The following is an 8,024-nucleotide window of genomic DNA, read 5'->3' on the forward strand; positions in this document are numbered from 1 at the left end:
CCAGGAGTATAAGTTCTTTAGCAGAGAACCAGGAACTCAGGAGAGACAGGAACCGATCCTTTCATGTAGGTCGCTGGAAAGACACAAAGTCCAGGATGCCTGTGAACTGAACCTGTAGCCTCTTATATACCCCATGGTGCGCAGGGATTGGATGAGTGAAGGAAGAGTGGGTGCGGCCACGCACCGGATTGGCCGCAGTATACTGGCTATTGCAGACTGTCATGGCGGCGCCCACGCCGCGGCCCAGCGGGGACGCGGCGCGCTACACGCCCGCTGTCTCAGCAGTGCTCCCAGGATCTTGATGATGTCCCATGGCAGGGGCATAGGCGACAGGTGACCGCAGGGAGCCAGGACGGAGTCCGCAGCGGCGGACGGATGTCAGCCTGGTAAGTCGATTCCTGACAGAAAGTGACTATGTTACTGGCCCTGGCATCCGCCAGGAGAGTATCTGAATTGGCGGCTTTATCTTATAAAAGCCCTTATTTAATTTTCCATTCGGATAGGGCAGAGCTGCGGACGCGTCCGCATTTTCTCCCTAAGGTGGTATCAGCGTTTCACCTGAACCAGCCTATTGTAGTGCCTGCGGCTACAAGCGACTTGGAGGACTCCAAGTTGTTGGACGTTGTCAGAGCTTTAAAAATATACATTTCAAGGACGGCTGGAGTCAGAAAATCTGACTCGCTGTTTATACTGTATGCACCCAACAAGTTGGGTGCGCCTGCTTCTAAACAGTCGATTGCTCGTTGGATTTGTAACACAATTCAACTTGCACATTCTGTGGCAGGCCTGCCACAGCCTAAATCTGTTAAGGCCCATTCCACAAGGAAGGTGGGCTCATCTTGGGCGGCTGCCCGAGGGGTCTCGGCATTACAACTCTGCCGAGCAGCTACGTGGTCAGGGGAGAACACGTTTGTAAAATTCTACAAATTTGATACCCTGGCAAAAGAGGACCTGGAGTTCTCTCATTCGGTGCTGCAGAGTCATCCGCACTCTCCCGCCCGTTTGGGAGCTTTGGTATAATCCCCATGGTCCTTTCAGGAACCCCAGCATCCACTAGGACGATAGAGAAAATAAGAATTTACTTACCGATAATTCTATTTCTCGGAATCCGTAGTGGATGCTGGGCGCCCATCCCAAGTGCGGATTATCTGCAATACTTGTACATAGTTATTGTTAACTAATTCGGGTTATTGTTTAGGGAGCCATCTTTCAGAGGCTCCTCTGTTATCATACTGTTAACTGGGTTTAGATCACAAGTTGTACGGTGTGATTGGTGTGGCTGGTATGAGTCTTACCCGGGATTCAAAATCCTCCCTTATTGTGTACGCTCGTCCGGGCACAGTACCTAACTGGAGTCTGGAGGAGGGTCATAGGGGGAGGAGCCAGTGCACACCACCTGATCTGGAAAAGCTTTACTTTTTGTGCCCTGTCTCCTGCGGAGCCGCTATTCCCCATGGTCCTTTCAGGAACCCCAGCATCCACTACGGACTCCGAGAAATAGAATTATCGGTAAGTAAATTCTTATTTTCCTGACTAGATCCATAAAATCAGCATTCAGTACATGTTTCATACACATTAAGAACGTATTAACGTCACTAGGAACCCTGCTGTTCCTGTCAAAGGGGATATTTATATATGAGTTTTATATTTGTGTGTATAGCTATATTTAAAGATATATATATATATATATATATATATATATATATATATATATATATATATATATATATACATATAAAAAATTATAATGAATGCTGAGGTAAAGTTATTCCTTCTCATGTGCTGAGTGGCCGTGACCAGATATTTTCAAATCCTCAAGAGGATTCCGAGTGTTTATTCTTTTCCCGCCGTGGATAGAATAAAGTGAGTCACCCCCTGTTCTGCATGGGGCCCTGTCACAAAGGATTGTATACAGGAAGATATGTGATACTCTAATTATGTGTCCGCCTGTACGTTGATTATACTTGCATTACGTGCGCATAGGGGAGTAGTTGTATGCAGGGTACTCCTGAAGTTGGGTAATATCTATAACATTGCAGCAGACTGCCGTGCGACCACAAGGGATATAGGACTCTTGGGTTAGCAGGCCAATTCCATGGTGGTCTCGACTAGGAGGGCGTTGTGGATTCACCAATGGAATGCTGAGGCTGACTCCGTGTAGAACTGGAGTCCCTTCCCTATGAAGGTAAAACCTGGATTGGGGATGGTCTTGTTAAGTTGATCTCGGCAGATTCCACTGGTAAGTCTACCTTCTTGCCCTATGTTCCCTCACAACGGTTGGTGATGCATTATTGTAGGATGCAGTCATTTCGACCGAATAGATACGGATTTCCCTTTCTTTGCAGTTAGAGGATGGTGAAAAGGTCAGAGGTCAGCAGTCTTTTCAAGTTTGCTGAAGCAGAAATCCTCCTCTGTTTCTGCCACATCCACCGCATGACGCTGGGTCTATCTTGCGGGAGTCTACACTGGTGGGACCACGTATAATACTCTTTAGTCAGTCCTGGAACGGACATGGACCAGTGAGTTTAAGAATAGAGTCCCAAGGGGGACATACTGCAGTTTCCAGACGTTTCCCTTCACCGATATTTCAAATAGACCTTACCGATTCTCCTGTGGATGGGGAGGTAGTATGCAACGCCATACAAGAGTTGTGTCAGGATCAGGTCATTGTCCTGCTGTCCCGGTCACAAAAACAAAAAAGCTGTTATTCAAGCTTTTTCGTGCTCCCTAGGCCGGACGGCTCGGTCAGAACAATCCTATATCTAAAATCCCAAAAATTTCTACTTAAGAAGTTGAACTACAAGCTGGAATCTCTCAGGGCAGGAATCTCCAATCTGGAAAAGGAGAAAGGGGGTCTAATTAAGGTTTCTTCCGCATTAGGCTTACCTGGGTTTGCTATTCAGGATTGTCATTACCAATTCACTGGAATGATGGCGATATGATGGTTTTCCTTCGATAGTAAAAGAGTCGTTATTATTCTGTACTGGGACGCTCTCCTGATTACGGCGAGGTCAAGAAACCAAGTGGTGCAAAACGTTGCATTCTCCCTGACAGTTCTTCAACAAAGTAGTTGGCTCCTGAACTTGCCAGAATCACTGTTGATCCCAACGACGCTGTAGTCGGCGTTGGAAATACTGTTAGACACAGAACTGTTGAGAGTTTGGCTTTGTCCCACAAGTGCCCCTATTTAATCTTCCATACGGATAGAGCGGAGTTGAGAACTTATCAGCAATTTTCTGCCAAAAGTGGTTTCGTCGTTTCACATGAACCAACCTATTGTTGTGCCAGTGGCTACTGAAGTCTTGACGGAATAGAAGTCTCTCAATGTGGTCAGAGCTTTGAAAATTTATGTCGCCAGAACGGCTCAGATTAGGACAACGGAGGCTCTGTTTGTCCTGTAGGATCCCAACAAGATTGGGGCTCCTGCTTCCAAGCAGACTATTGCACGCTGGATCTGTGATACGATTCAGCAGGCTCATTCTACGGCTGGATTAGTGTTACCGAAATCGGTGAAGACCCATTCTACCAGAAAGGTGGGCGCATCCTGGGCGGCTGCCCGAGGGGTCTCGGCATTACGACTTTGGTGAGCAGCTACTTGGTCGGGTTCAAACACCTTTGCAAAGTTTTACAAGTTTGATACCCTGGCTGATGAGGACCTCTTGTTGGGCCAATCAGTGCTGCAGAGTCATCCGCACTCTACCGCCCGTTCTAGAGCTTTGGTATAAACCCCATGGTTCTTGAAGCATCCCCAGCATCCTCTAGGACGTATGAGAAAATAGAATTTAAATACCGACTGGTAAATCCTTTTCTTTTAGTCCGTAGAGGATGCTGGGCGCCCGTCCCAGTGCGTACTGTATCTGCAGTTATTGGGTATGGTTACACACATGGTGTGTTGCGTTTAAGTCAGCCTGTTGCTGACGTTATTCATGCTGTGGCATGCGTTATGCTGTTATTGGTTGTGTTTACCCACAGGTTGTGTTATGCTTTATGTCAGCATATTGCTTCATATTCTTCATGCCGTCGGCTGGTGTTCTATTACATACTGGAGGTGTGAGCTGGTAAGATGCTCACCGTGGTTTAACAATAAATTATTTCCTCGTAATGGCCATCTTCCTGGGCACAGTTACTTAAACTGGAGTCTGGAGGAGGGGCATAGAGGGAGGGGCCAGTTCACACCCATTCAAAGTCTTAAAGTGCCCATGTCTCCTGCGGATCCTGTCTATACCCCATGGTTCTTGAAGCATCCCCAGCATCCTCTACGGACTAAGAGAAAAGGAATTACCGGTAGGTATTAAAATCCTATTATCTATAATAATAATACAGGGACATGACTGGGGAGGTGAGGAGATCTGGGAGTATTTACAGTGATATTGATGTCTCCCCCATTTAGCAGGACTGCACCATAGTGAAGAAGACATCCGGTGAGCGTGAGACCCCCAGCAACCATCCTCGTGTTGCAGGTGGACTAAGCCAGACCTAAAGCCCCATCACGGTGCCTCTACCTCACTCACTGACACACTAATACATAAGAGACACAATGACCAGAAGATACTAGAACTCACCAACAAGATCATTCAGCTGCTGACTGGAGAGGTGACTGCTGGGAATGGGGCATTATAGAGTAACACCAGGGGACGTGTCTGGGTGATGACTGGAGAGGTGACTGTTGGGAATGGGGTGTTATACAGTAACGCCGGGGGATGTGTCTGGGTGATGACTGGAGAGGTGACTGCTGGGAATTGGACATTATACAGTAACACCATGGTACGTCTCTGGGTGATGACTGGAGAGGTGCCTGCTGGGAATGGGGCTTTATACAGTAACACCAGGGGATGTGTCTGGTGATGACTGGAGAGGTGACTGTTGGGAATGGGACATTATACAGTAACACCAGGGGATGTGTCTGGGTGATGACTGGAGAGGTGACTGGGAATTGGACATCATACAGTAACACCATGGTACGTCTCTGGGTGATGACTGGAGATGTGACTGCTGGGAATTGGACATTATACAGTAACACCATGGTACGTCTCTGGGTGATGACTGGTGAGGTGACTGCTGGGAATGGGGCATTATACAGTAACACCAGGGGATGTGCCTGGGTGATGACTGGAGAGGTGACTGCCGAGAATGGGACATTATACAGTAACACCAGGGGATGTGTCTGGGTGATGACTGGAGAGGTGACTGCTGGGAATGGGACATTATACAGTAACACCAGGGGATGTGTCTGGGTGATGACTGGATAGGTGACTGCTGGGAATGGGGCATTATACAGTAACACCAGGGGATGTGTCTGGGTGATGACTGGAGAGGTGACTGCTGGGAATGGGACATTATACAGTAACACCGGGGGATGTGTCTGGGTGATGACTGGAGAGGTGACTGCTGGGAATGGGACATTGTACAATAACACCAGGGGATGTGTCTGGGTGATGAATGTGTCACTGTGGGTGTTAGGTTCCTATAAGGTGTCAGGATGTCACTGTCTATGTCTCCATGCAGGAGGGGGAGTATATAGAGGAACACAGGGGTCTGTACAAGGACGTGATGATGGAGAATCACCGGCCCCTCACATCACTGGGTAAGAGGAGACTGTCATGTATTGTACAGGGTAGAGCAGGTATGGGGGCCCCTATATACACACATCACCTGATAATCACATATATACACTGTACTCAGTCACTGTGTGTCTCCTACAGATGGACCCAGTAACAGAGATACCCCAGAGAGATATCCCCGTCCTCTGTATTCCCAGGATTGTACAGAGAAGAATCACAGGATCCCACAGGAAGATAAGGTAGGTGGGATTTAGGGTCTCCCCAATGTACCAAAGTGACTGTCACTATATGATCTGTAGAGTAGCTGTGTGTCTTATACACTGATATTATACTGTTTTACCTCAGTTTAGTCTGACTGTATGCAAATGTCATTATAGTGTTTGTTTGTTTTTTATAGGTAGAAAGTCTGTCTGATATTAAAACAGAAGATACAGAGGGAGAAGAAGAGATGTATGTGACTGATATAAAGGCAGAAGATATAGAGGGAGAAGAAGAGATGTATGTGACTGATATAAAGGCAGAAGATACAGAGGGAGAAGAAGAGACGTATGTGACTGATATAAAGACAGAAGATATAGAGGGAGAAGAAGAGACGTATGTGACTGATATAAAGGAAGAAGATATAGAGGGAGAAGAAGAGACGTATGTGACTGATATAAAGGCAGAAGATACAGAGGGAGAAGAAGAGACGTATGTGACTGATATAAAGGCAGAAGATATAGAGGGAGAAGAAGAGACGTATGTGACTGATATAAAGGCAGAAGATATAGAGGGAGAAGAAGAGACGTATGTGACTGATATAAAGGCAGAAGATACAGAGGGAGAAGAAGAGACGTATGTGACTGATATAAAGACAGAAGATATAGAGGGAGAAGAAGAGACGTATGTGACTGATATGAAGGCAGAAGATATAGAGGGAGAAGAAGAGACGTATGTGACTGATATAAAGGCAGAAGATACAGAGGGAGAAGAAGAGATGTATGTGACTGATATAAAGGCAAAAGATATAGAGGGAGAAGAAGAGATGTATGTGACTGATATAAAGGAAGAAGATATAGGCGGAGAAGAAGAGACGTATGTGACTGATATAAAGGCAGAAGATATAGAGGGAGAAGAAGAGACGTATGTGACTGATATAAAGGCAGAAGATATAGAGGGAGAAGAAGAGACGTATGTGACTGATATAAAGGCAGAAGATATAGAGGGAGAAGAAGAGACGTATGTGACTGATATAAAGGCAGAAGATATAGAGGGAGAAGAAGAGACGTATGTGACTGATATAAAGGCAGAAGATATAGAGGGAGAAGAAGAGACGTATGTGACCGATATAAAGGCAGAAGATATAGAGGGAGAAGAAGAGACGTATGTGACTGATATAAAGGCAGAAGATATAGAGAGAGAAGAAGAGATGTATGTGACTGATATAAAGGCAGAAGATATAGAGGGAGAAGAAGAGACGTATGTGACTGATATAAAGGCAGAAGATATAGAGGGAGAAGAAGAGACGTATGTGACTGATATGAAGGCAGAAGATATAGAGGGAGAAGAAGAGACGTATGTGACTGATATGAAGGCAGAAGATATAGAGGGAGAAGAAGAGACGTATGTGACTGATATGAAGGCAGAAGATATAGAGGGAGAAGAAGAGACGTATGTGACTGATATAAAGACAGAAGATATAGAGGGAGAAGAAGAGACGTATGTGACTGATATAAAGGCAGAAGATATAGAGGGAGAAGAAGAGACGTATGTGACCGATATAAAGGCAGAAGATATAGAGGGAGAAGAAGAGACGTATGTGACCGATATAAAGGCAGAAGATATAGAGAGAGAAGAAGAGATGTATGTGACTGATATAAAGGCAGAAGATATAGAGGGAGAAGAAGAGACGTATGTGACTGATATAAAGGCAGAAGATATAGAGGGAGAAGAAGAGACGTATGTGACTGATATGAAGGCAGAAGATATAGAGGGAGAAGAAGAGACGTATGTGACTGATATGAAGGCAGAAGATATAGAGGGAGAAGAAGAGACGTATGTGACTGATATGAAGGCAGAAGATATAGAGGGAGAAGAAGAGACGTATGTGACCGATATAAAGGCAGAAGATATAGAGGGAGAAGAAGAGACGTATGTGACCGATATAAAGGCAGAAGATATAGAGAGAGAAGAAGAGACGTATGTGACTGATATAAAGACAGAAGATGTAGAGGGAGAAGAAGAGACGTATGTGACTGATATAAAGACAGAAGATACAGAGGGAGAAGAAGAGACGTATGTGACTGATATGAAGGCAGAAGATATAGAGGGAGAAGAAGAGACGTATGTGAGGGGTGATCAGCAGTGTAAGGAGGAGGAGATCCCTACAGATATCAGCACAGGTGAGTAATAAACACTTATTACAGAAGTCACATATTCTCATTGCTCAGTCACTACAGCAATCTCTTATCCTACACCCTCCTC

This window comes from Pseudophryne corroboree, assembly GCF_028390025.1.
Source record: "Pseudophryne corroboree isolate aPseCor3 chromosome 3 unlocalized genomic scaffold, aPseCor3.hap2 SUPER_3_unloc_80, whole genome shotgun sequence".
Lineage (NCBI taxonomy): Eukaryota > Metazoa > Chordata > Amphibia > Anura > Myobatrachidae > Pseudophryne > Pseudophryne corroboree.